This window comes from Budorcas taxicolor, chromosome 14, assembly GCF_023091745.1.
Source record: "Budorcas taxicolor isolate Tak-1 chromosome 14, Takin1.1, whole genome shotgun sequence".
In the NCBI taxonomy this organism is placed as follows: Eukaryota; Metazoa; Chordata; class Mammalia; order Artiodactyla; family Bovidae; genus Budorcas; species Budorcas taxicolor.
The window spans coordinates 82,300,750-82,301,384 of record NC_068923.1 but is presented as its reverse complement, the minus strand read 5'-3'; positions in this window follow the sequence as shown (position 1 = coordinate 82,301,384).

Sequence of the window (635 nt, the reverse complement as noted above, 5' to 3'; positions counted from 1 at the left end):
ATGAGGTGGTTGGATGGCATCACTGACTTGATGGACATAAGTTTGAGTTGGCTCCAGGAGTTGGTGAAGGACAGGGAAGCCTGGCAGGCTGCAGTCCATGGGGTCGCAAAGAGACAGACACGACTGAGCAACTGAACTGAACTGAATGGGGGCAACAGGGAAAAGTACATCTACTCCATCTTCCTGTTAACAGAAATCAAGATATAAAATATCATGAAATGAAATATTTTATAAAATAGTTGGCTTCATGTTTTTGGAATTGTACAGAGATTTTTTTTATTGCTGGTATGTTGACTCCCCCACTAGAAAGAACTGTTTCTGGCACATGGGAGGAACTTAAAAATATTCAGTGACTGAATCTCTACTTCAGTGAGAAAACTTAAGGACTTACGTAATTTCTTCTTCAACTGGTAACTTCTCAAGTAATTTCTTCTTCAAATACCCAACACAGTTGGGTTGAGTAAAGAGTGCAGTTAAAGAATCAGTGTAATTGAAAATAATGCTGCTGAGAAATTTAATAAATTTATTATACTCAGAAGTTAGACAGTGGAATGATCTCTGCACGATCTGAATTTGGACTGTCTGATTCCAGAGCCTGAGCTCTCAGACGCATCACTGAGGCACTCATGAAATTC